The sequence below is a fragment of the Amia ocellicauda genome, chromosome 10 (genome assembly GCF_036373705.1).
Source record: "Amia ocellicauda isolate fAmiCal2 chromosome 10, fAmiCal2.hap1, whole genome shotgun sequence".
NCBI lineage: Eukaryota > Metazoa > Chordata > Actinopteri > Amiiformes > Amiidae > Amia > Amia ocellicauda.
In genome coordinates, this window is record NC_089859.1 from 42,362,598 (window position 1) to 42,388,242 (window position 25,645).

Sequence of the window (25,645 nt, forward strand, 5' to 3'; positions counted from 1 at the left end):
TGCACTGGTATATTTCCCTCTATTTTTCTTTTTTTTTTTTGCTGGCAGTTCCGTCAATACCCGCCAGCCTTTAAGAAACATCATGCAGCCAGGCATCTTGGCTTGCGGCCACACCATCCTGAACGCGCCCGATCTCGTCAGATCTCGGAAGCTAAACGGGGCAGGGCCTGGTCAGTACTTGGATGGGAGACCTCCGAGAAATACCAGGTGCTGCAAGCCTTTTACGTCTCCTGGGTAACTTCATCGTAGCTCTTAATACTCTCTTTCTGTCTGGAGGAGATATAATTGAAGAATTGTACACGTACTAGGCTACTTTCAACACCCTTTGCTGCACTGATATTTTTCCCTCCATTTTTCTTTTTATTTTCTTTTTTTGCTGGAAGTTCCGTCAATATCCGCCAGCCTTTAAGAGACATCATGTAGCCAGGCCTCTCGGCTTGCGGCCACACCGTCCTGAATGCGCCTGATCTCGTCAGATCTCGGAAGCTAAACGGGGCAGGGCCTGGTCAGTACTTGGATGGGAGACCTCCTAGAAATACCAGGTGCTGCAAGCTTTTTACGTATCCTGGGTAACTTCATCGTAACTCTTAATACTCTCTTTCTGTCTCCAGGAGATATAATTGAAGAATTGTACACGTACCCGGCTACTTTCAACACCCTTTGCTGCACTGGTATATTTCCCTCTATTTTTCTTTTTTTTTTTTGCTGGCAGTTCCGTCAATACCCGCCAGCCTTTAAGAGACATCATGCAGCCAGGCATCTCGGCTTGCGGCCACACCATCCTGAACGCGCCCGATCTCGTCAGATCTCGGAAGCTAAACGGGGCAGGACCTGGTCAGTACATGAATGTGAGACCTCCTGGAAATACCTGGTGCTGCAAGCTTTTACGTCTCCTGGGTAACTTTATCGTAGCTCTTAATACTCTCTATCTGTCTGGAGGAGATATAATTGAAGTATTGTACACGTAACCGGCTACTTTCAAAACCCATTACTGCACTGATATTTTTCCCTCCATTTTTCTTTTTCTTTTTTTTTTTTTTTTTTTTTTGCTGGAAGTTCCGTCAACACCCGCCAGCCATTAAGAGACATCATGAAGCCAGGCCTCTCGGCTTGCGGCCACACCGTCCTGAATGCGCCCGATCTCGTCAGATCTCGGAAGCTAAACGGGGCAGGGCCTGGTCAGTACTTGGATGGGAGACCTCCTAGAAATACCAGGTGCTGCAAGCTTTTTACGTCTCCTGGGTAACTTCATCGTAGCTCTTAATACTCTCTTTCTGTCTCCAGGAGATATAATTGAAGAATTGTACACGTACCCGGCTACTTTCAACACCCTTTGCTGCACTGGTATATTTCCCTCTATTTTTCTTTTTTTTTTTTGCTGGCAGTTCTGTCAATACCCGCCAGCCTTTAAGAAACATCATGCAGCCAGACATCTCGGCTTGCGGCCACACCGTCCTGAACGCGCCCGATCTCGTCAGATCTCGGAATTTAAACGGGGCAGGGCCTGGTCAGTACTTGGATGGGTGACCTCCTAGAAATGCCAGGTGCTGCAAGCTTTTTACGTCTCCTGGGTAACTTCATCGTAGCTCTTAATACTCTCTTTCTGTTCGGAGGAGATATAATTGAAGAATTGTACACGTACCCGGCTACTTTCAAAACCCATTACTGCACTGATATTTTTCCCTCCATTCTTCTTTTTCTTTTTTTTTTTTTTTTTTTTTTTGCTGGAAGTTCTGTCAATCCCCGCCAGCCATTAAGAGACATCATGCAGCCAGGCCTCTCGGCTTGCGGCCACACCGTCCTGAACGCGCCCGATCTCGTCAGATCTCAGAATTTAAACGGGGCAGGGCCTGGTCAGTACTTTTATGGGTGACCTTCTGGAAATACGAGGTGCTGCAAACTTTTTACGTCTCCTGGGTAACTTCATCGTAGCTCTTAATTCTCTCTTTCTGTCTGGAGGAGATATAATTGAAGAGTTGTACACGTACCCGGCTACTTTCAACAGCCTTAGCTGCACTGATATTTTTCCCTCCATTTCTCTTTTTTTTTTTGCTGGCTGTTCCGTCAATACCCGCCAGCCTTTAAGAGACATCATGCCGCCAGGCATCTTGGCTTGCGGCCACACCGTCCTGAACGCGCCCGATCTCGTCAGATCTCGGAAGCCAAACGGGGCAGGGCCTGGTCAGTACTTGGATGGGTTTCCTCCTGGAAATACCAGGTGCTGCAAGCTTTTTACGTCTCCTGTGTAACTTCATCGTAGCTCTTAATACTCTCTTTCTGTTCGGAGGAGATATAATTGAAGAATTGTACACGTACCCGGCTACTTTCAAAACCCATTACTGCACTGATATTTTTCCCTCCATTCTTCTTTTTCTTTTTTTTTTTTTTTTTTTTTTTGCTGGAAGTTCTGTCAATACCCGCCAGCCATTAAGAGACATCATGCAGCCAGGCCTCTCGGCTTGCGGCCACACCGTCCTGAACGCGCCCGATCTCATCAGATCTCAGAATTTAAACGGGGCAGGGCCTGGTCAGTACTTTTATGGGTGACCTTCTGGAAATACGAGGTGCTGCAAACTTTTTACGTCTCCTGGGTAACTTCATCGTAGCTCTTAATTCTCTCTTTCTGTCTGGAGGAGATATAATTGAAGAGTTGTACACGTACCCGGCTACTTTCAACAGCCTTAGCTGCACTGATATTTTTCCCTCCATTTCTCTTTTTTTTTTTGCTGGCTGTTCCGTCAATACCCGCCAGCCTTTAAGAGACATCATGCCGCCAGGCATCTTGGCTTGCGGCCACACCGTCCTGAACGCGCCCGATCTCGTCAGATCTCGGAAGCCAAACGGGGCAGGGCCTGGTCAGTACTTGGATGGGTTTCCTCCTGGAAATACCAGGTGCTGCAAGCTTTTTACGTCTCCTGTGTAACTTCATCGTAGCTCTTAATACTCTCTTTCAATCTGGAGGAGATATAATTGAAGAATTGTACACGTACCTCGCTACTTTCAACACCCTTTGCTGCACTGATATTTTTACCACCATTTCTCTTTTTTTTTTTTTGCTGGCAGTTCCGTCAATACCCGCCAGCCTTTAAGAGACATCATGCAGCCAGGCGTCTCGGCTTGCGGCCACACCATCCTGAACGCGCCCGATCTCGTCAGATCTCGGAAGCTAAACGTGGCAGGACCTGGTCAGTACTTGAATGTGAGACCTCCTGGAAATACCTGGTGCTGCAAGCTTTTACAACTCCTGGGTAACTTCATCGTAGCTCTTAATACTCTCTTTCTGTCTGGAGGAGATATAATTCAAGTATTGTACACGTACCCGGCTACTTTCAACACCGTTTGCTGCACTGGTATTTCTCCCTCCATTTCTCTTTTTTTTTTTTGCTGGCAGTTCCGTCAATACCCGCCAGCCTTTAAGAGACATCATGCAGCCAGGATCTCGGCTTGCGGCCACACCATCCTGAACGCGCCCGATCTCGTCAGATCTCGGAAACTGAATGGGGCAGGGCCTGGTCAGTACTTGGATGGGAGACCTCCTGGAAATACCAGGTGCTGCAAGCTTTTTACGTCTGCTGGGTAAGTTTATCGTAGCTCTTAATACTCTCTTTCTGTCTGGAGGAGATATAATTGAAGTATTGTACACGTACCCGGTTACTTTCAACACCCATTGCTGCACTGATATTTTTCCCTCCATTTTTCTTTTTCTTTATTATTATTTCTGGAAGTTCCGTCAATATCCGCCAGCCTTTAAGAGACATCATGCAACCAGGCCTCTCGGCTTGCGGACACACAGTCCTGAACGCGCCCGATCTCGGTAGATCTCGGAAACTAAACGGGACAGGACCTGGTCAGTACTTGGATGGGAGATCGTCTGGAAATACCAGGTGCTGCCAGCTTTTTACGTCTCCTGGGGAACTTCATCGTAGCTCTTAATACTCTCTTTCTGTCTGGAGAATATATAATTGAAGAATTGTACACGTACCCGGCTACTTTCAACACCCTTTGCTGCACTGGTATTTTTCCCTCTATTTTTCTTTTTTTTTTTTTTTTTTTTTGCTGGAAGTTCCGTCAATACCCACCAGCCTTTAAGAGACATCATGCAGCCAGGCCTCTTGGCTTGCGGCCACATTGTCCTGAACGCGCCTGATCTCGTTAGATCTCGGAAGCTAAACGGGGCAGGGCCTGGTCATTACTTGAATGTGGGACCTCCTGGAAATACCTGGTGCTGCAAGCTTTTTACGTCTCCTGGGTAACTTTATCGTAGCTCTTAACACTCTCTTTCTGTCTGGAGGAGATATACTTGAAGAATTGTTCACGTAACCGGCTACATTCAACACCCCTTGCTGCACTGATATTTTTCCCTCCATTTTTCTATTTATTTTTTTCTTTTTTTTTTGCTGGAAGTTCCGTCAATACCCGCCAGTCTTTAAGAGACATCATGCAGCCAGGACTCTCGGCTTGTGGCCACACCGTACTGAATGCGCCCGATCTCGTCAGATCTCGGAAACTAAACGGGGCAGGGCCTGGTCAGTACTTGGATGGGAGACCTCCTGGAAATACCAGGTGCTGCAAGCCTTTTACGTCTCCTGGGTAACTTCATCGTAGCTCTTAATACTCTCTATCTGTCTGGAGGTGTTATAATTGAGGAATTGTACACGTACCCTGCTACTTTCAACAGCCTTTGCTGCACTGATATTTTTCCCTCCATTTTTCTTATTATTATTTTTTTTTGCTGGAAGTTCTGTCAATACCCTCCAGCCTTTAAGAGACATCATGCAGCCAGGCCGCTTGGCTTGCGGCCACACCGTCCTGAACGCGCCCGATCTTGTCAGATCTTGGAAGCAAAACGGGGCAGGGCCTGGTCAGTACTTGGATGGGAGACCTCCTGGAAAAACCAGGTACTGAAAGCTTTTTACGTCTCCTGGGTAACTTCATCGTAGCTCTTAATACTCTCTATCTGTCTGGAAGAGATATAATTGAAGTATTGTACACGTACCTGGCTACTTTCAACAGCCTTTGCTGCACTGATATTTTTCCCTCCATTTTTCTTTTTTCTTCTTTATTTTGCTGGAAGTTCCGTCAATACCCTCCAGCCTTTAAGAGACATCATGCAGCCAGGCCTCTTGGCATGCGGACACATTGTCCTGAACGCGCCCGAACTCATCAGATCTCGGAAGCTAAACGGGGCAGGGCCTGGTCAGTACTTGAATGTGAGAACTCCTAGAAATACCAGGTCCTGCAAGCTTTTTACGTCTCCTGGGTAACTTCATCGTAGCTCTTAATACTCTCTATCTGTCTGGAGGAGATATAATTGAAGAATTGTATACGTACCCGGCTACTTTCAACACCCTTTCCTGCACTGATATTTTTCCATCCATTTTTTTATTTTTATTTTTATTTTATTTTTCTGCTGGAAGTTCCGTCAATACCCACCAACCTTTAAGAGACATCATGAAGCCAGGCGTCTTGGCTTGTGGCCACACCGTCCTGAATGCGCCCGATCTCGTCAGATCTCGGAAGCTAAACGGGGCAGGGCCTGATCAGTACTTGGATGGGAGACCTCCTGGAAATACCAGGAGCTGCAAGCTTATTACGTCACTTGGGTAACTTCATCGTAGCTCTTAATACTCTCTTTCTGTCTGGAGGAGATATAATTGAAGTATTGTACACGTACCCGGCTACTTTCAACACCCTTTGCTGCACTGAAATTTTTCCATCCATTTTTCTTATTTCTTTTTTTTTGCTGGCAGTTCCGTCAATACCCGCCAGCCTTTAAGAGACATCATGCAGCCAGGCCTCTTGGCTTGTGGCCACACCGTCCTGAATGCGCCCGATCTCGTCAGATCTCGGAAGCTAAACGGGGCAGGACCTGGTCAGTACTCAGATGGGAGACCTCCTGGAAATACCAGGTGCTGCAAGCTTTTTACATCACTTGGGTAACTTCATCGTAGCTCTTAATACTCTCTTTCTGTCTGGAGGAGATATAATTGAAGAATTGTACACGTACCCGGCTACTTTCAACAACCTCTCCTGCACTGATATTTTTCCCTCCATTTTTCTATTTTTTTTTTTTTTTTTTTGCTGGAAATTCCGTCAATACCCGCCAGCCGTTAAGAGACATCAGGCAGCCAGGAATCTCGGCTTGCGGCCACACCGTCCTGAACGCGCCCGATCTCGTCAGATCTCGGAAGCTAAACGGGGCAGGACCTGGTCAGTACTTGAATGTGAGACCTCCTGGAAATACCTGGTGCTGCAAGCTTTTACGTCTCCTGGGTAACTTTATCGTAGCTCTTAATACTCTCTTTCTGTCTGGAGGAGATATAATTGAAGTATTGTACACGTACCCAGCTACTGTCAACACCCTTTGCTGCACTGATATTTTTCCATCCATCTTTTTATTTTTATTTTTATTTTATTTTTCTGCTGGAAGTTCCGTCAATACCCGCCAACCTTTAAGAGACATCATGCAGCCAGGCGTCTTGGCTTGTGGCCACACCGTCCTGAATGCACCCGATCTCGTCAGATCTCGGAAGCTAAACGGGGCAGGGCCTGGTCAGTACTTGGATGGGAGACCTCCTGGAAATACCAGGTGCTGCAAGCTTTTTTCGTCTGCTGGGTAACTTTATCTTAGCTCTTAATACACTCTTTCTGTCTGGAGGAGATATAATTGAAGTATTGTACACGTACTCGGCTACTTTTAACACCCTTTGCTGCACTGATATTTTTCCCTCCATTTTTCTTTTTCTTTTTTCTTTTTTCTGGAAGTTCCGTCAATATCCGCCAGCCTTTAAGAGACATCATGCAGCAAGGCCTCTTGGCTTGCGGCCACACCGTCCTGAACGCGCCCCATCTCGTCAGCTCTCGGAAGCTAAACTGGGCAGGGCCTGGTCATTACTTGAATGTGAGACCTTCTGGAAATTCCAGGCGCTGCAAGCTTTTTTCGTCACCTGGGGAACTTCGTCGTAGCTTTTAATACTCTCTTTCTGTCTGGAGGAGATTTAATTGAAGAATTGTACACGTACCCGGCTACTGTCAACACCCTTTGCTGCACTGATTTTTTTCCCTCCGTTTTTCTTTTTTTCTTTTTTTTTTTTTATTTGCTGGAAGTTCCGTCAATACCCGCCAGCCTTTAAGAGACATCATGCAGCCAGGCCTCTCGGCTTGCGGCCACACCGTCCTGAACGCGCCCGATCTTGTCAGATCTCGGAAGCTGAACGGGGCAGGGCCTGGTCAGTACTTGGATGGGTGACCTCCTGGAAATACCAGGTGCTGCAAGCTTCTTACGTCTCCTGGGTAACTTCATCATAGCTCTTAATACTCTCTTTCTGTCTGGAGGAGATATAATTGAAGAATTGTACACGTACCCGGCTACTTTCAACTCCCTTTGCTGCACTGAAATTTTTCACTCCATTTTTCTTATTTCTTTTTTTTTTGCTGGCAGTTCCGTCAATACCCGCCAGCCTTTAAGAGACATCATGCAGCCAGGCCTCTTGGTTTGCGGCCACACCGTCCTGAACGCGCCCAATCTCATCAGATCTCGGAAGCTAAACGGGGCAGTGTCTATTCTGTACTTGGATGGGAGACCTCCTGGAAATACCAGGTGCTGCAAGCTTCTTACGTCTCCTGGGTAACTTCATCATAGCTCTTAATACTCTCTTTCTGTCTGGAGGAGATATAATTGAAGAATTGTACACGTACCCGGCTACTTTCAACTCCCTTTGCTGCACTGATATTTTTCCCTCCATTTTTCTTTTTTCTTCTTTATTTTGCTGGAAGTTCTGTCAATATCCTCCAGCCTTTAAGAGACATCATGCAGCCAGGCATCTCGGCTTGTGGCCACACCATCCTGAATGCGCACGATCTCGTCAGATCTCGGAAGCTAAACGGGGCAGGGCCTGGTCAGTACTTAGATGGGAGACCTCCTGGAGATACCAGGTGCTGCAAGCTTTTTACATCACTTGGGTAACTTCATCGTAGCTCTTAATACTCGCTTTCTGTCTGGAGGAGATATAATTGAAGTATTGTACACGTACCCAGCTACATTTAACACCCTTTGCTGCACTGATATTTTTCCCTCCATTTTTCTTATTTCTTTTTTTTTTGCTGGAACTTCCGTCAATACCCGCCAGCCTTTAAGAGACATCATGCAGCCAGGCATCTCGGCTTGCGGCCACACCGTCCTGAACGTGCCCGATCTCATCAGACCTTGGAAACTAAACGGGCCAGGGCCTGGTTAGTACTTGGATGGGTGACCTCCAGGAAATACAAGGTGATGCAAGCTTTTTACGTCTCCTGGGTAACTTCATCGTAGCTCTTAATACTCTTTATCTGTCTGGAGGAGATATAATTGAAGTATTGTACACTTTGTCTTAGGGACAGTCTGGCTAGCAGTGACTGAGTGGTTGACAGACGACAAGCAACGGAATGTACGTGCACTGTGATGTCATAGCAGTCAGCTGAGAGAGGCTCGTGATGTCATCGCTGAGCTGTCTGTCTGTCTGTCTGTCTCTCTCTCTCTCTCTCTCTCTTCCTCTGAATTCAATTCATTTGTATTGTCAAAGCAATTGGACATACATACATATATATATATATATATATATATACATACATACATACATCCATACATGCTAGAAAGTCATTACTATGTTATCTTAAAGGCTAACTAAGCAGAACATATATCATTATAGAACAGAGTTCATAGGTCAACACATGGTTTTAGGGAACAGGCACGTAGGTCATACCGTTTGACAATGTCTCCAAGGTTCTCATCGTAAATAACAAACAGAAATCAAACTATCTTCTGGGCTGACCTTCTAGCTTGACCGTATCTTTCTTAAGTATACAAGAGAGAAAAACAGGTGTAAGAAAATAATTTCTAATTTTCCTTCTACACATATATACATACATACATACATATGTAGCGTTATGTTGGGTGTATTTGGATAAGAGCATTTGGGCTCTGAGCTGAAGCACTGATCTAAAGAAGACCTCTCCCCCCCCAAAGTTATCAGATTTCCTTAGCTCATCAGCTTGGAACTGGTTTGCATCAAAGTGACAGTTTTGGGGAGGATGGCACCGAGAAGAGGCCAAATAGTTTGGAATTCTGCTATGAGATGTCTGGAGAAAGGGGCCTGTAGGTGATAAAAACTCTTTGAAGTGGATGAGAGCCGAAATCCCGACATAGAGCTACGAACCCAGGCCAACCGGCATTTCCAAAAGATGGCATGGATTGACATCAGTCATAAATAAAGCCTCCCTCCAATAGGACACTGGGGGCTGAAACCGAAATCCAATCTCAAGAACTCAGGGACCAATCACCTACTGATCTGACAGACTATAAGGAACAGCGGACAGTCTTTCTCTCTCTCTCTCTCTCACCTGAACCAGAAACTCGCTGCCACAGCTCAACCTGTAGCTCTGTTGCCAGAACCGGAATCAGAAACCAACCAAGTCTTTGCCGGCAACAGAAGAGTTAAACTATGAGAAGGAGATTGAGCGAAGAATTATTTTAAAGGACTTTATTAAATAAATAACTTCACAGACCCACCTGATCAGTGGAGTTTTACAGCTGGACAATTGACTAAGTCGACTGAATACGAAAGTGTCAGTCACTTAAATAGCTATTTGAGTCTTAAGAAACTTGACCCTTGGAACAAACAGGGCCCTGCTTTCCTCAAAGACTTCGTCTTCAAGTAACTACGGTGGAACCATGCTTACAAAGAAGATTTTGTGCACAACCTTGGAGCCTTCAAACCAATGGAAAATCTGTTTGGAAACGACTCTACATTCGCGAAACCCCAACTTCCAGGTGCATCGACTGAGTGGAAGTTCTTGGACAAAGCCGAACCGGACTGCCTTTGTTCCAAACCACACGGACCTCGTGCCGTGTGCTGTTATCTGAGCCCGAAGCCAGAGAGGCCTCTCTGCGATGAAGTTCACATAACTTTAACAGTTTGGAGTTTGTGATTCATGACATTTGAGAAATCAATTAGAAATGTTAATCTGTGATTCATAACTCTAGAATGTGTAATATCATTTAGTTTTCTTAAATATAAATGTGAGTTGCATTAAACTGTTTTGTTGATAATTTTAGAAATAAAATCTGTCAACGCCGAGAAATATCTTCTCATTCCTGTTTAACTGTTTAGTCTGAAATTGACACAAGTTAATAGACATTAGATTATTGGTGGCCTTGCCTATCCTTAATCATTGAATAATAATCAGTTAAGGGAAATTGTGGTAACAAATAGGATCTTTCTCGGCACCTAAATGTAAATGAGACTGATATATATATAACGAGAAGTTACCTGACATAAATACTAACCTGCGTAGTTATTTAATGTCTGACTAATAATACTAACGAGAGACTCACCTTCGTCTTACTAACCGGTATTGTAGTCAATGTGTTTATAACCTTTTTTGTTTAACGATTTGTTAAACGGAATGTACGTGCTCTGTGATGTCATAGCAGTAAGCTGAGAGAGGCTCGTCATGTCATCGCTGAGCTGGCTGGCTGGCTCTCTGTGTGTGTGTGTGTGTGTGTGTGTGTGTCTCTCTGTCTGTCTGTCTGTCTGTCTCTCTCTCTCTCTCTTACTCTCTCTCTCTCCCTCTCAATTCAATTCATTTGTATTGTCAAAGCAATTGGACATGCATACATACATACATACATATATATGGAAAATAAACAATATGTGTACATCTCTTTCTGCATTAGTGGTGCCCTCACAGATGTGCAAGTTACATGACAGACAGACAGACAGACACACACACACTTTCACACACAGACAGACAGACACAGACACACACAGAAACACACACACATACTATGCATACACGCATATTATGGGTCTTTGTTGGGTAGTGAAATGGGTAGCATCAGTCGCAGTGTGGGTAATGTCAGGGAGCCAATCATAGTCCCCGTTATTTGCATATCGTGGCACAAAGCATTCTGGGAAAAGCAACTAAACACGTTTAGTCATGTATTTGTCCATAGTTTACACATGAGATGAAAGAGACAGTATGACGTATTGAGCACCTGGGATTCCTCATGTGTATGTGAGGGGCAGAGGAACCGGATCCCAAGTGTGCGTCCCAGGTGCTATAGGTTTCAAAGCATGCAGGGGAATAGGCACCCCACCCTGACACTTAAAGAAGACTGGATAGGGAGATATAAATAGCAATGGGGAGACTCTTGTACTTGGTGTGGCTCTATCCATATAGTGGGGCCAGCAGGTGCAGCAATAGAAGCTCAGCCTGGGGAGACTGGATTTAGCATTTCCTCTCCATTTTGATAACTATCCATAATCATTTCTGCAAAATACTTCTATGATACCTATGTATGTTTTTTACTTGTACTATATTATACTATCAAGTATCAGTGTACACATACAATGTGACCTGTTACATTAATACAGAGGCCACGGAAGGCCAGATCACTAATAGCCACTGTCCCCTGATATTACACTTTTTTACAATCACTTTGGCACTCATTTCAGAACCTTGATGTCATTTTTCAAAACTCTAGACACTAAACTCACACTCGATGATCAAAATGCACATTTTTCAAAACTCTAACACTTTTTTACAATTGCTTGGATACAATACACATCAACCTCAGATCATTTGTTCATTGAACTAAAATGACACAACTTACATCAAAGTATTACCATTTCAAAATGCAATTCACACATTACATCTGAGATCACTGTCTATTCATTTCATTACAAAGATCTAACTATCAATTGATACAGCTGCTCAAAATGATAAGTGACTGTTGCATTACTCTTAATGCATAATTTTATGGAAACTGACAAACAGTATTCCATGTTTCGATCATGAAAGTTTCAGGATAATGAGATCCATTGACACCAATAACCGAGGAGCATGGTTTCTTAGGGTTACCATAGACTTGACTGTGTCTTCTTGTTTGTGAAGGAACAGGACTGTGTTTTCCTGTCTGGGTTCCCGCAGGCTTAAGTGTGTTTGTAAACTGCAGCGTAGGTTTGACCTACTATTAGAAAAAAAAAAAAAAAGGAGCGCTAATTAATTGTTCAATATCTGATACGCCGGTGATAATATAAAATAACGTGTTTATAGTTTATAGAAGTTTATAGTGTTTATGGTAAATGAAGAAAAGTCATTAAGTTATATACAAGTTCTATAAATGCAAACATTGAAAAGCATGTTTGTTGTTATTCCTATATAGGATTTAGTATTATTTGTGTTTTCTTGTTTTTTGCTATGTTTTCTCCCCTGTCGTTTATTGTTATTTTGCGGGCTTGCACGCCTTGGTTGTTGTGTACAAAACGATACATAGAAAATGGGAAAACGTGTTACTGTGTGGGAACAGCTCTAGTAAGACGGGCGACCCGCCACTTAAAGGTACACATGTAAGGTACATGTATGATAACTATGGAGTGAAGCGGTGCGTTTGACTGGACAATAGGTGACAGAAAATTAAGGTTTCCAGAAGATGGGACTTTTGATTCAGATAGACTTGAGCACCTAAAAACGGTTTTGCAAAATAGGAATACAAAGCATTAAGAAATGAGAAACCAAAGCTAGCTATCTTAAAACATTTGTTAGAGAAAAGAAAGAAAAGACAACAGGCATAATTCAATCTGAATGCCCCGAAGACAAATTAAAAATATATATATATGTTTTTCAGTATAAATGACAGTCCTCAAGATACTGAAGGAAAATTACTAGATAAGTAATAAATAAGGGTAGTTTGAGACACTGCAGGTCAATATAACATGCCAACCAAAACCATGGTATCTGAATTTACTATGGATATAAATTAATATGTGTCTCTTTGTATGTTTGTACGTTTTCAGTTTGCGCAAGGTAAATGTCCATATTTTGACTTTTTCATGTACTGTATAGTCCAGAATATGACTAAGAGAGTCATAAGTCACAAATAGTTACAGAATGATAGCTAAAAAACGCCAGTTAAATATGTTGTAATAACAGACCTACAAGAAAGTCAGCATTTAACTGTACACAGAATGCTATTGCAAACAGAAATAATAATACAAAATTAAGTTATTTAAATAGGTCTTACGAATACAGAAGTTAAAAGTAACATGTTAGAAATGGAATTAGAGCCAAATTTAGAAATAGGAATCCGAGGCAACCACAAACATTCGGTGAAGGTTTCTTACATATTGATAAATAGATAACCAGATACTCCAGGAAATTAACGATGTGCTCATTTGGAAGCTATGAGTTCCACAATGAAGAGTTTTTAAATCCCTAGAAATAGATCCCTAAATACAATGTGTAGGTAAGAAATTAACTATTGATCAGTTCAATCTGGATTCGGGAACAGTTCTTCTGAACCTGTACTGGTGTAGATTGGACTTCAATAGGAGGAAGTGACACAATAAAGACATGAGCCGCGCAGGAGGACAGTCTTAGTGCCCACGCAGGTTCTTAGTTGGGGAAATCATTGACTGGACACATTTTTTGAAAATGTGCTTTCCTGAAGTACCTGGACATCATTATTGAGATCAATGAAAAGGCTTATTTTCCAAAGATTAAATACATTCATTAACTACAATAATGTAGTGAAATGTATATAAATAGTAATAATACAAATCGATCAAATATAACTTGCATTTTCTTGTAAGAAATTAGGAATAGGAGAAAGAACAGCTGTTGGGATGCAGTGCGATGTTATCCAAAATTGAAAGCGGTTGAGAAAGGAGAGTTTGTTCTGTGTGAGACAAATGTACTGCCACGAGAGACTCTGATGGTGATTGACTGGAATATGAGGGAAAATAATGAAGTTACTACAGGTATAACTAAAGGTGTAACATAACTAATTTAATGAAACATAGTCATGGCAAGTTATAAAACTGTTTGGAAATAGTCCTTTCACAAACAGAAATACCCTATCAATTAGGAAGAGGGGGGCAGGGGGCAAGGGCCGTATGTGCTCCTCTGCTCCCCCTGTTCGCCTGAGCAGACAAGCAGCCTGAGAGAGAGAGAGAGAGAGAGAGAGAGAGAGAGAAGTCAGAGACAAGGCAGAGACTGTAAGTACGTGTAAGGGTTCATAACTTATTACAAACAGAGCAAGAGTGTAATGAATGGTAATTTACACTGCTTGTATTAATAATGATAATAATATTGATGTTGATACAGACGAATACATCACATACTAGATGACAACCGCATAAAACTAATAATAATGAAAATAGGAATAATAGGAGTATGGAAATAATTTCAAATTATGGTTTATTGGTAAAAAATGAATTGAGAAACAAAGATTAATAACTGCCATCATTTACCCAACTACTATTAACTATGGTGTTGAAGGAGCTGCTGTAATAGTTATTGTAATGTTCTCAGGTATTTAAGTTAGATAAAAGGACAAAGATAAGCACATTGTTTTGAAACTTTGACAACTCCACACAAAAAGAGTATCTACACTAGGAAGTAAAGCTGATTCAATAAACACAGGAGATATGATGCTGCTGACGACAGCTGAGTGCTGTACTGAAATAATTTGATAAATGAGATAAATTAGAATCAAGATTATTATTATTTTGAATTGTCCCTTTACTAGAAACCTTATAGATTGTGCGAATGTCAACTAATGTGATAGAGATGCCTTTTATAAGGACGATCTCTGATGTTGTGTGAACCACACATTGTGTCTTCAGACTGATTTATTCCACATGGCAGATATGCATATTATGAATCGTGTCCTGAAGGAACCGATGTCTGACCCATATGGAGAAGATGCTGGTGTTCTTGTTGAGACACAGTAGGCCGAGGGCGCGGCTTTAAAGACAGCCTCACAGCAACTTGAACAGACCAATGCTGAGGTCCACTACGCTGAAGTGATGCTTGACTCAGTGGAGAAATAAGTTAAAATACTATAATTAAAGGTTTTCCAGATTATAGGAATCTACAATATATTGTGAAACTGCTCAGATGACGTCCGCAGTAGCACATATTCTTCTATTGATAGTTTAATTTATAATGTACTATTAGTGGAGATGTCACATTATTCAAATGAATAGAATGACAGCCATGAAGTCAGAATCAGTCCATTGCCCTTCACTTAAGATTTGTACAATGTATAATGTTTATAAATCAAAACGCAACAAATATATGTACAATACAGTTTACAAACTGAATTTGTAAAAAAGAATGTTTTGCTGACTTTTGTATTCTCTTTGAAGCAACAAAATGTATGTGTTATGTATGTCGTAACTAGGGTTTGACTTTTATGACCTGGGGCTGGATGAAATTTAATTTGAGATGCACTGTAAAAGCTCCAGGAAATTGCAACTGGCCACTGCACCTTCCATAAGAGAGCTCAAACATTTGCTAATGCATTGGTTGCCTCACAGGCACTCTTTCCCTGGTTTGCCCATGTGGCGCATGGTGTTGGCCACACGGGCAAAGGGGGGATGTGTGCATCAGTCTTTTAAATTGGTTTGCCCCAGGTTTTATAGTAACAGCTTAGCAATATTGTAGAACTTGCCACATTTGTCAAGCTCATAATCCTGCAATATGCAAATAGATTGTGTTCAAAAGCTTAAATGTTGTGGATATGAATATATACTTGTAATAATATATAGGTGTTCTAAATGGGTTGAAGCCTATCCCGTAGGAAGGCTGAAGTAGTAAAAGTAGCAAAAATACAGTTAAGGGATGTTATATGTAGATTTCGCATTCCAGGGAAATTTCCAGTGATAGGAACACTCACTTCACTGGGACAATAGTGCAGGAACTATGCAAAGCCCTGCGAGGTAAACAACATTTTCACTGCCCCATCAGGCTCAGTCAGCTGGAGCAGTGGAGAAACAAAATGGGATATTAAAGAATAAGCTGTCTAATATATGCAAACAAACAGGACTCAAACGTCCAGATCCCCTTCCTATAGTCCTAATGACAATGAAATCGTCAGCAAATTGAGAAAAACAGGTCTTTCTCTGTGTGAGATTATTATGGGATGACTTATGAGACTCTCCATCACTCCTCCATTGTCTGTAAGGGAAATGGACATCCACTTGATGGATGATGCTCTGTTGTCTTTTTGTATGGGACTAACACGTGCTTTCGAAGCTGTCCATTCACAGATGAAAGCCGCCCAGACTGAACCATCCCAGCAGGTTTACCACCCCTTCCAGCAAGGTGACTGTGTATATCAAAGCACACAAGAGAAAGTCCTCCCAACAGCCCAGGTGGACAGGGCCCTACCAGGTGCTCCTGACCACCCACACAGCTGTGAAGTGCCTAGGAACGACGACATGGATCCACTCCTCACACTGCAAACTTGCCAATCGAGGCGAACAGCACAACCCTGGTGGAGAACAGAGGGATAAAGGAATTGTTCTTCCACATCAGATTTGACATTACTGTATGTATGCAGGCCCTTGTAATTGCTTTTCCAATACTGCCAACTGGTTATTGATGATTGATTTCACATTGTGGTACGAGTATCGAGTGAAATGCGTGCTATCCACCTCAACAACACAGCGATAACATGGAGCCGGCAGGTGATCCAGGTCACAATAGAGGTCAAGCAGTGGGAGGAGGAAGACGTGGTGGTCAAAGGTGTAGCGTAAGGTACACTTATAAAATTCAATTAAAGAAGTGAATTTATAGTATCACCTTATCACGAATCCTGGAATCTTGTAGAACTCAATTTCTGTAATAATTGGACGCAGACACCAATTCCAAAGATATAAATTGTCAAATTTATTCAAAAACAAAGACTAAATGTAGCACTACACTAATTATACAAAAGGGAAAAACTAATTAAAATTCAACTCTAGATCAACAAATCAAAGACAAATCACTTCCGTGACCAAATCAAAGACCATGGGATCGCATATGATAACACACAAATCATTAAACAAAAAAGGTTATAAACACATTGACTACAATACCGGTTAGTAAGACGAAGGTGAGTCTCTCATTAGTATTGTTAGTCAGACATTCAATAACTATGCAGGTTAGTATTTATGTCAGGTAACTTCTCGTTATATATATATCAGTCTCATTAACGTTTAGGTGGAGAGAAAGATCCTATCATTACTTGTTACCACAATTTCCCTTAACTGATTATTATTCAATGATTAAGGATAGGCAGGGCCACCTATAATCTGGTGTCTATTAACTTGTGTCAATTTCAGACTAAACAGTTAAACAGGAATGAGAAGATATTTCTCGGCGTTGACAGATTTTATTTCTAAAATTATCAACAAAACAGTTGAATGCAACACACATTTATATTTAAGAAAACTAAATGATATTACACATTCTAGAGTTATGAATCACAGATTAACATTTCTAATTGATTTCTCAAATGTCATGAATCACAAACTCCAAACTGTTAAACTTATGTGAACTTCGTCGCAGAGAGGCCTCTCTGGCTTCGGGCTCAGATAACAGCACACGGCACGAGGTCCGTGTGGTTTGGAACAAAGGCAGTCCGGTTCGGCTTTGTCCAAGAACTTCCACTCAGTCGATGCACCTGGAAGTTGGGGTTTCGCGAATGTAGAGTCTTTTCCAAACAGATTTTCCACTGGTTTGAAGGCTCCAAGGTTGTGCACAAAATCTTCTTTGTAAGCAGGGTTCCACCGTAGTTACTTGAAGACAAAGTCTTTGAGGAAAGCAGGGCCCTGTTCGTTCCAAGGGTCAAGTTTCTTAAGACTCAAATAGCTATTTAAATGACTTTCGTATTCAGTCGACTTAGTCAATTGTCCAGCTGGATGGCTGGGCACAGGCGGGCAGCGCAGTCTGTAAAGTTCTTTATTTAATAAAGTCCTTTAAAAGAATTCTTCGTACGGCTCAATCTCCTTCTCCCAGTTTAACCCTTCTGTTGCTGGTAAAGACTTAGTTGGTTTCTGGTTCCGGTTCTGGCAACAGAGATACAAGTTGAGCTGTGGCAGCGAGTTACTGGTTTAGGTGAGAGAGAGAGAGAGATGCCGTGCGTTACCCTTTATACGCCTGTCAGATCAATAGGTGATTGGTTCTTTAGTTTGTGAGATTGGATTTCGGCTTCAGCCCCCAGTGTCCTATTGGAGGGGGGCTTGATGTATGACTGATGTCAATCCATGCCATCTTTTGGAAATGCCGGTTGGCACGGGTTCGTAGCTCTGTGTCGGGATTTCGGCTCTCGTCCATTTCAAAGAGTTTTTATTTCCTACAGGCCCCCTTCCCCAGACATCTCACAGCAGGGATTCCAAGCTATTTGGCCCATTCTTGGTGCCATCCTCCCAAGACTGTCACTTTGATGTAAACCAGTTCACATGCTGATGAGTTAAGGAAATCTGATAAATTTGGGGGGGAGAGGTCTTCTTTAGATCAGTGCTTCAGCTCAGAGCTAAAATGCTCTTATCAGAATACACCCAACATAACGCTACACTGGTTAATTCTGTTCTGGGAAAACCACAATCCTGCAGGTTTAATAAGTCTCTCTACACATCAGTCCCTGAGTACCTTCAACCAATGGTCATTTTGACCAATTAAGCCCAAGAATTGAGTTGTCATGGACTACCCAGTGAAGACGTGAACTAACGACTAGGTCACACTGTGAGCTCACCAGAGCAGACATTACACTGAGCTCACTGTGAGCTCACTTAGCGCTTTTCCAGCGACATGGTGCCGGTGCTGGAGCCGGAGCTGCTGCTCGGCCTGGGATCCAGCTGATCTTTTTTGAACCGGCCCGCTTTTCCACCGGTTTTGACGTCACTGGATGTGGGCGTTCCCAAGCATGGAGTAGAAGTGGAGAAACACAGCAATAGTAATCAGCACCGAGGCGACTGCGTCTTTAAACCCCATTTAACATCACAATCAAACTCATTCCGCGTCTATGGCAAATCGTAACCCTAATGTTACAAATGTTCCCTAAACACCTATTTTGCAGGATCAATAAAAAATTATTAGGATTTTTTAAACTTTTACTGACACACATAGTTAATAGCAATGTGTTATAACTTTACCGAAAATAATAATCTGTATATCTTTAATTGTTTAGACGTTATTAAGATATAATGCATCTTTCACATAGGGAACATTTGTAACATGTTAGGAAAAACAAACAAATGATTTGAAAATATTCATAATTACAGCATACAATTTGTCAGGCTTCATAACAATGGTATTTATAACATACTCTGTAAAAATCAAGCAAATAGCATTTGTGGTTCACGAGAAAATATGTATATATAATCAAAGCTATCAGACTATAGCAGCCGGTGTATGAAGACACATACGATTATACAGCATTATTTGGCAGCTTCGCAAGACCTAATTTGAAACGTTGTTGGTAAGTTAGATAATTAGTGGGGACCCGCTATTTGCAGTTCTTCCCCTCCATAATTGCTAAAATAAAGTTTTACTGACATTTTATTGACCCTACCACTGCATAGGGCACATCTGTAACATGAACGCTACTGAATGGCACATACATTGAAAACTACGGAGAACTGAGACAAATCCACTTTACACTTCATAAATAATCTTAAAACGTTTCCAACCAAGGCAACACCCACTTGAAATACGTTCATTCTCATTTTTGGTAAACAAAAAGAGAGATTGTTACATATGTTCCCTATGATGCATCTACAGAGAGAGAGAGAGAGAGACAGACAGACACTAACTCTCTCTCTCTCTCTCTCTCTCTCTCTCTCTCAGCTGGGAGTGTGTGGGAGGGGTCTGCAGTGAGCGGGAGTGCTGCTGAGAGCTCTGTCCTTTGGCTGCGTTTTTTTGTTGCTTTACTTTTTTCAGTTTGTTTATTTTGTCTTCTGTTTTCAGTGCTTTTCTTATTGTGGGGGAACAGGGGAGGGGAGGGGGGAGTACCGGTAGTTCTTCCCGGGTCGGGGGGTCGGACCCCCTGAATGCGTCTTTTGAAAAACTGACCCGACGCCATGGAGTCAAGATCGCTCCGGTGCAGTTCTGCCCCCTAGAGCAGTGTGTGTTAGCGGTTGGGGAGGTAGCAGGGTGTGAAAATATCAAGTCTGCTGCCATTGTTATCTTCTTAAAAACCACTGATCTGCTCAATCAGCTAGTGGCTAATGGCACAGTGTTAGACGACACTTTCACCCCGGTGTTGCCGCTCGCTGCTCCTGCCCGGAAGGTAACGCTGTCTAACGTCCCTCCGTTCATCCGCACCGGCTCGGGCAGCTGATGTCCGGCATTAAGAGGGTCCCGCTGGGCTGCAAAGCCCCGCAACTGAAACACGTCGTGTCCTTCCGAAGGCAGCTGTATATGATCCTCAATAACATCAATGAGGATCTTAATGTCTCCGAAGTTGGATCTCTCTTGCTGCCACCACCACGAAGATTGCTCTTTAGTAATGTTGGAAAGTCAAAGACAACAACCGTCAGGGTTCTTGCATATGACGTATTCGTGCTGCACCTCTCTGCAAGGATCCAGGACAGTTTGTCAATGTAAACTCCAGTGCCTGGGAACTTTTCCACCTAAAAGACAATGGTAAATAAAAAACAAGTTTATCCCCAAACTATTCTTATATTATGTTAAGTGGAATACATTATCAGTAAGGCTGTGATTTTGTTACAGAAATGTGTTATTAAAGACCACAGTATGTCTCAATTCTAAGTTTATTAATTTACAGACATAATAAAGTCAGTGAATCTGTGACACCCATAATTCAATTACATTCTTATTATCAACTATAACTATGAATATAACTGATAATGTAGCATCATTAGATTGTTTACAACCAATATTTGTTTTCAATATATATATTTTTACCTTGTCTTTGTAATATTGTAGACCAAGAGTGTTATACCTGTTTTGGTGATTCTTTGTCAGATTCAGAACAATTTGCTGTGGGGCTGTCAGAACCACTTGATGGTGACACACTTTTGTCTTCATTGCTGATAAATGTGGCTTTTGTTACAATTTTTTTCAGATTGTCCAAAAGGTCTGGAATCTCTGGAGAAAAAAACCTTAGTATTAAATGATAATCATTTCTAGTAATATATTTAATGCAAAGTGAAAACAAAACCATCAATGCCTGCAATTATACTTGAGAGACTTGCTCTATGTTATTGGCAAACTGACCTTTTTGTGGGTCATTAACATTAGCTACGAAAAAAATAAAAAAGATAAAATACAAGAATTTCCAGGTCTAATGTAATGCATATAGTCATTAATGTAGGATTATGAAGTTATGTTGAAAAACTTTATTTAATAATCAGTATTATTAAACTATTAGACAGTGCACATTAAGAGTCTGTATTGTGGTTCTAGATTACTTCAGTATGATCAACTATAATACATTACTCTGGAATCTAAATTACTGAAGAATAACATTTATCAAGGTAAGGAATTATTTGCTATAAATAAAAAAACTTACCATCAACCATACGGTTTCGAAGACATTGGTTTTCATTTTTAAGTCTTGTGTTTTCCTTTTCGAGCTGCTTAACGTTTTGCTGTAGCTCAACTTCACTGGACTCTTTAAATGTCTGTAGAATATGACGGGATCTAATTCTTGAAGCTCCATCGGTTTTCTTTCTTATTTTGTGCTGTATTCAGAGAGGAAAAGAGTTTAAAATTAAAATATATATATATATATATGAATATGATTAAAAAAAAACAATCCTGCAATACATTTATTTAATATTTGCAGTAATTATCTCACCGGTAACTGTGGTTCATCAAGGTCACTATCATCTGAAATTTGAAGTTTTTTGTTTGGTTTAGGTACTCTCTTCATTTTAGGACAGGGCATTTTTGTTAGGTCATTAAGTTTTCTTCTTAGTTCGCCTTCTTTTCCTAAAATAAAAATAAAATAAATAAAACCCTGCATTATGTCCACAGATATTTGGGGATTATATTTATTTGTCATAAAAATACTGTGCTTTGACCATACAAATTAAGATGAACAGCCAACACTGAATCAAAACTGAAGTTAAATTATATCTGGTTTAATTTATTTTGTGATTTGGGGGATTTTATTGTAAAGCACAACACACAATAAATCGTTCTTACAAATGCCAGTCAAGTATGACGAGTTTTTAGCGCCCTCACCACCACCTACCATGTTATAAGAGTATGTTAGACGTACAACACATTAATAACTTAAACATTCATTTCAAATCTCTCCACTCTGCTCTGAAGTTTCGAGTCGTCTCTTCGTCATCATCAGCAATGCTGAATAAATCAAAATTGCGAAAGCAAGCAGTGGGAATCACGCTGTAAGAGTCTTTGTCGACCCCGCTTTCCCACTTCACCAACGCGTGCATCACCGCCATACTACCTTCACCTTCTCGTCCGTTTTTCCCCCGACAAGTCACGGCACAAAAAACAGTCCCGCTCTGCATTCTGGTACTTGGCGTTCTTAATAACACCAACAGGGTGTAATCGCATAGACCACTCGAGTATAAAGTACTACATATCCCATCTGTTACAGTTTTTTTTCTTCTTCTGAAACTGCAAGCGCACTACATAAAGTTTGGCAAATGAAGAAATTTGGATGATGAGTTTACAATCTTATAAACAGTATTTAAGTAAACCTAGATATGCAATTCCAAAAAGAACAGCATCGAGATGGAGAAACAGGATACAAAAATAATAATACAATGTTTATACTTTTTGTATTTTAATTACAGTATGTAATTATTGCCTTTTGATTTACATTTACAGAAAAAGAACGGCGGCAAACGTGGACTACCCAACAAGAAGCAACAAAGTTACTAAAATATCAGATTCTCAGGTAAGCTTCATGCAGCCATACATGTATAATTATAAAATCAATCCAAAAAATAGACCTTGTTTACCCTACAACTGATTTGAGTGTTAATTCTATTTAAGATATAAAAAAATATTTTATTTTCTGAACTAATAATCTGTGAACATTCTATTATCTCTATAATTTTAATTAATACATTTATTTTATTATTGGTGGAACATTATGTTTTTCAGCTCAGATGATTTCACGTACCATCAATTTTTCTGTTAATAAATGTGCAAAAACAAATCAGATGGATAGGCCCCTACATATGAACATTAAGTTAAAGGCCTAGAGTGAGTGTTCTTCACTTCCAGTCATGGCGGGCCACAATCCAGCTCTTTGTAACTCATCAACAACCAAAGACCTGGGAAAAGGGTTAAATGGCTTCAGTTAAGCCAATTAGGTAATTAAGAGCTCAACTGGAAAAAAAACAGCAGGCATAGGGGTACTTTAGGACCACAGTCACTGATATAACCTACAATGTTGTTGTAATGAAAATCAGCAGACAGTGGGCCTCCTCCAGGACTAAGGTTGAGAAGCACTGGTCTTGAAGACCACAATAACAATCGACCTCAAGGGCTAGGGATATTCGAGGTGATGCTAAACCAGTCCTGAATGTTTAAATATAATGTTATTTTCTTGTAGTGTGCCGTTGCTGTTAATGCAACCAGTTATATTGAGCCATCAAATACAGAAGCTGACGAAAGACATCAACATGTAAATTTAGTTGTAAATTTAAAGTGTGTGTGAAAAGTATTTTGTATATGGAGATTAACCCATAGTTTCACAGATAAATTGTGGACCAGTGATATTCAGGATCTTCAAAACAAGTCCTGAATGCTCAAACTTAACACTTCTTTTTTTAGAGTGTCGTTGCTGTCAATCCAGCCAGTGATGTGGAGCCATCAGATACAGAAGCTGATGAAAAACAACATGTAAATTTCCTAAATTAATATGGTGCATCAAAATACTTATTTAGCACTTTCAACTGTTTCTTTGTGATTCCTAAAATTACTTTACAGGCTGGGGCTGGGGGAAGACACTGCGCCCGCCTGGAGAAGCCTGTACAAGCCCCCCTCAATAAGAGAGCTGGCAATCTGCAGTGGAGGGTGTTACACACCATTATTGCTGTCAATTCTTTTATTACTGTTCTTAACCCTGCTGTGTCCGACGCCTGCCCATTCTGTGCTCAGAGAGAGACCGTGTTTCACTGTTTCAGCACTTGCTCTCGGTTGTCACCCATTTTTAGTCTTTTAACTCGTCTTTTTACTGATCTTAACCTGATTTTTAACACAAAGGTTTTTATTTTAGGGGCGCGATACACCAGAAAGACCAAACATGTGGACCAGCTGGTAAACTTCTTGCTGGGCCAGGCTAAAATGGCCGTCTATAAGACTAGGAAGAACAGAGTGTGTGGGGAGGGCAGTGAGGATGCAGTGAGAGTGTTTGCCATGCTGGTCAAGTGCAGAGTCAGACTAGAGTTTAACTATTACAGGCTGATGAATGATTTGGAGAGTTTTGAACAGGTCTGGTGTATTAATGATGCCCTTTGTGAATTGTATGACAGGGAGTTGGTTTTTATTATGTAATTCATTTATAGGGTTTAGTATTTGATGGTTGTTTTGTTGTGTGTATTGGGTTGCTTTCTTTAAAAGTGTACAGATCAGTGGCGGAGTTAATGCTTGTTGGGGGGAGACAAACAAAGGGGAACACTATTTTTTATTTATTTATTTATTTTCTTTTGTATGAATTATTGCGTGTTGCAAACAGGCAATGAAGTCTGATAAAAGTCAAAAAGTCTCTCTCTCTCTCACACACACACACACAGCCAGCAAGACACACAGAGCCAGCCAGCTCAGCGATGACATCACAAACATCTCTCTCAGGTGACTCCTATGACATCACAGAGCACGTACATTCCGTTGCTTGCCGTCTGTCAACCACTCAGTCACTGCCAGCCAGACTGGCTGGCTGACTGGATGGTGGGGCTGCTTGCTGCTGCTGCGTACCTTAGCAAGCTTATTTGCTTGACCGGCCTTCCTCCTCCGCCCACATGCCCACCTATGTCCGATCTGCTGTTCACCTGGATCACAGCTCCGCCCCAACAAGGCAGAGCCTCCCAAGAATGGTACAAACTCACCCACGATCCCCTCCACGGAAAGCTATAGCAAAAGGCAAAAGCATTATACGTAATGAAGAGGAACCCGAGTCCAAGACGCATCCGACCAGCCATACATATTTGTGTGTATTAAAGATCACATTTTATTACATTTAGATTTTCTGTACTTTATTACATCTTTTTGTGATTTTTAAATGTATTGTTTCTTTTCCTTATATATGTATGTATGTATGTATGTATGTGTGTGTGTGTCTGTGTGAAAGTGTATGTGTTTGTGTGTCTCTGTGTGAAAGTGAGTGTGTGTGTGTCTGTCTCTGTGTTTGTGTGTCTGTCTCTGTGTGAAAGTGAGTGTGTGTGCGTGTGTCTGTCTGTGAAAGTGTGTGTGTGTGTGTGGGTGTGACAGTGTGTATGAGTGTCTGTCTGTCATGTAACTCGCACATCTGTGAGGGCACCATTTTTGCAGAAAGAGATGTACACATTTTGGAGCAACATATGCTGCCATCCAGACATCGTCTTTTCCAGGGACGTCCCTGCATTTTTCAGCAGGATAACGCCAAACCACATTCTGCCCAGATTACAAGCGCATGGTTGCGTAGGCAGAGAGTGCGGGTGCTAGCATGGCCTGCCTGCAGTCCTGACCTGTCTCCGAATTGAGAATGTGTGGCGCACTATGAAGTGCAAATTAAGACAACGAAGGCCCTGTGCAGTTGCGCAGCTGAGGAAATGCATAATGGATGAATGGGGGGAAATCCCACTTGCTAAACTTAACCAAGTGGTGTCTTCAGTGCCCAAGTGCTTAA

At 41.6% G+C, this 25,645-nt stretch overlaps 11 non-coding genes and 15 pseudogenes across 11 annotated transcripts; 25 read left to right on the forward strand and 1 right to left on the reverse strand.

Annotated features, from left to right (window-relative positions):
• Positions 1-100: 100 nt before the first annotated feature.
• On the forward strand, positions 101-219 carry LOC136762397 (5S ribosomal RNA). Its single transcript, XR_010820597.1, has one exon. It is a non-coding gene; the product is annotated as a 5S ribosomal RNA (ribosomal RNA).
• A 216-nt stretch (positions 220-435) lies between these two features.
• On the forward strand, positions 436-554 carry LOC136762429 (5S ribosomal RNA). The gene has a single exon (XR_010820628.1). It is a non-coding gene; the product is annotated as a 5S ribosomal RNA (ribosomal RNA).
• A 210-nt stretch (positions 555-764) lies between these two features.
• Positions 765-883, forward strand: LOC136761204 (uncharacterized; annotated as a pseudogene).
• Positions 884-1,108: 225 nt separating this feature from the next.
• LOC136760902 (5S ribosomal RNA) lies at positions 1,109-1,227 on the forward strand. The gene has a single exon (XR_010820300.1). It is a non-coding gene; the product is annotated as a 5S ribosomal RNA (ribosomal RNA).
• A 210-nt stretch (positions 1,228-1,437) lies between these two features.
• On the forward strand, positions 1,438-1,556 carry LOC136762658 (5S ribosomal RNA). Its single transcript, XR_010820852.1, has one exon. It is a non-coding gene; the product is annotated as a 5S ribosomal RNA (ribosomal RNA).
• Positions 1,557-1,783: 227 nt separating this feature from the next.
• LOC136761779 (uncharacterized) lies at positions 1,784-1,902 on the forward strand (annotated as a pseudogene).
• A 209-nt stretch (positions 1,903-2,111) lies between these two features.
• On the forward strand, positions 2,112-2,230 carry LOC136762544 (5S ribosomal RNA). Its single transcript, XR_010820741.1, has one exon. It is a non-coding gene; the product is annotated as a 5S ribosomal RNA (ribosomal RNA).
• A 227-nt stretch (positions 2,231-2,457) lies between these two features.
• LOC136761711 (uncharacterized) lies at positions 2,458-2,576 on the forward strand (annotated as a pseudogene).
• A 209-nt stretch (positions 2,577-2,785) lies between these two features.
• On the forward strand, positions 2,786-2,904 carry LOC136762545 (5S ribosomal RNA). Its single transcript, XR_010820742.1, has one exon. It is a non-coding gene; the product is annotated as a 5S ribosomal RNA (ribosomal RNA).
• Positions 2,905-3,115: 211 nt separating this feature from the next.
• On the forward strand, positions 3,116-3,234 carry LOC136761222 (uncharacterized; annotated as a pseudogene).
• A 208-nt stretch (positions 3,235-3,442) lies between these two features.
• LOC136761005 (uncharacterized) lies at positions 3,443-3,561 on the forward strand (annotated as a pseudogene).
• Positions 3,562-3,777: 216 nt separating this feature from the next.
• Positions 3,778-3,896, forward strand: LOC136762156 (uncharacterized; annotated as a pseudogene).
• A 219-nt stretch (positions 3,897-4,115) lies between these two features.
• LOC136761857 (uncharacterized) lies at positions 4,116-4,234 on the forward strand (annotated as a pseudogene).
• Positions 4,235-4,456: 222 nt separating this feature from the next.
• LOC136760743 (uncharacterized) lies at positions 4,457-4,575 on the forward strand (annotated as a pseudogene).
• A 216-nt stretch (positions 4,576-4,791) lies between these two features.
• On the forward strand, positions 4,792-4,910 carry LOC136761699 (uncharacterized; annotated as a pseudogene).
• Positions 4,911-5,126: 216 nt separating this feature from the next.
• Positions 5,127-5,245, forward strand: LOC136761839 (uncharacterized; annotated as a pseudogene).
• Positions 5,246-5,469: 224 nt separating this feature from the next.
• LOC136762459 (5S ribosomal RNA) lies at positions 5,470-5,588 on the forward strand. The gene has a single exon (XR_010820658.1). It is a non-coding gene; the product is annotated as a 5S ribosomal RNA (ribosomal RNA).
• A 214-nt stretch (positions 5,589-5,802) lies between these two features.
• Positions 5,803-5,921, forward strand: LOC136762495 (5S ribosomal RNA). Its single transcript, XR_010820692.1, has one exon. It is a non-coding gene; the product is annotated as a 5S ribosomal RNA (ribosomal RNA).
• A 219-nt stretch (positions 5,922-6,140) lies between these two features.
• On the forward strand, positions 6,141-6,259 carry LOC136760855 (uncharacterized; annotated as a pseudogene).
• A 223-nt stretch (positions 6,260-6,482) lies between these two features.
• On the forward strand, positions 6,483-6,601 carry LOC136762518 (5S ribosomal RNA). The gene has a single exon (XR_010820715.1). It is a non-coding gene; the product is annotated as a 5S ribosomal RNA (ribosomal RNA).
• A 216-nt stretch (positions 6,602-6,817) lies between these two features.
• On the forward strand, positions 6,818-6,936 carry LOC136762146 (uncharacterized; annotated as a pseudogene).
• Positions 6,937-7,159: 223 nt separating this feature from the next.
• On the forward strand, positions 7,160-7,278 carry LOC136760626 (5S ribosomal RNA). Its single transcript, XR_010820245.1, has one exon. It is a non-coding gene; the product is annotated as a 5S ribosomal RNA (ribosomal RNA).
• A 215-nt stretch (positions 7,279-7,493) lies between these two features.
• Positions 7,494-7,612, forward strand: LOC136761950 (uncharacterized; annotated as a pseudogene).
• A 216-nt stretch (positions 7,613-7,828) lies between these two features.
• LOC136760915 (uncharacterized) lies at positions 7,829-7,947 on the forward strand (annotated as a pseudogene).
• Positions 7,948-8,162: 215 nt separating this feature from the next.
• On the forward strand, positions 8,163-8,281 carry LOC136761509 (uncharacterized; annotated as a pseudogene).
• A 16,542-nt stretch (positions 8,282-24,823) lies between these two features.
• Positions 24,824-24,938, reverse strand: LOC136762315 (U5 spliceosomal RNA). Its single transcript, XR_010820519.1, has one exon. It is a non-coding gene; the product is annotated as a U5 spliceosomal RNA (small nuclear RNA).
• Positions 24,939-25,645: the final 707 nt, after the last annotated feature.